We start from the raw sequence: 403 nt of genomic DNA on the forward strand, positions 1-403 counted from the left end.
AACAACTGAAATTTCCACAAAAATGATACGTGTCATATTTAACCAATAAAAATTACAAACAAAAAGAGGTGAATTTCAAATATAATACAATCAAAAAACAAACTTTAAAAAAATATTTGTTTTTCTTTAGTGAAAATCTCATGAATGTTGCAACAGAAAGGCAAGGCACTTTCATTGATAACTGCGTCTACAAAGAAATACTTCAATAAAATCTATTCTGTGATGATAGCTTATTTGTAAACTAAAATTTTCTGAAAAATCCTTTTTATCATGGATGGTGAACATTATTGAATGTTAAATATAAGTAATTGTTGTAAAATTGTCAGACTATTCCAGAAGGCCCGGCATGGCCAGGTGGATAAGGCGCTCGACTCGCAATCTGAGGGTCGCGGGTTCGAATCCG

The sequence above is a fragment of the Limulus polyphemus genome, unplaced genomic scaffold, assembly GCF_000517525.1.
Source record: "Limulus polyphemus unplaced genomic scaffold, Limulus_polyphemus-2.1.2 Scaffold38, whole genome shotgun sequence".
NCBI lineage: Eukaryota > Metazoa > Arthropoda > Merostomata > Xiphosura > Limulidae > Limulus > Limulus polyphemus.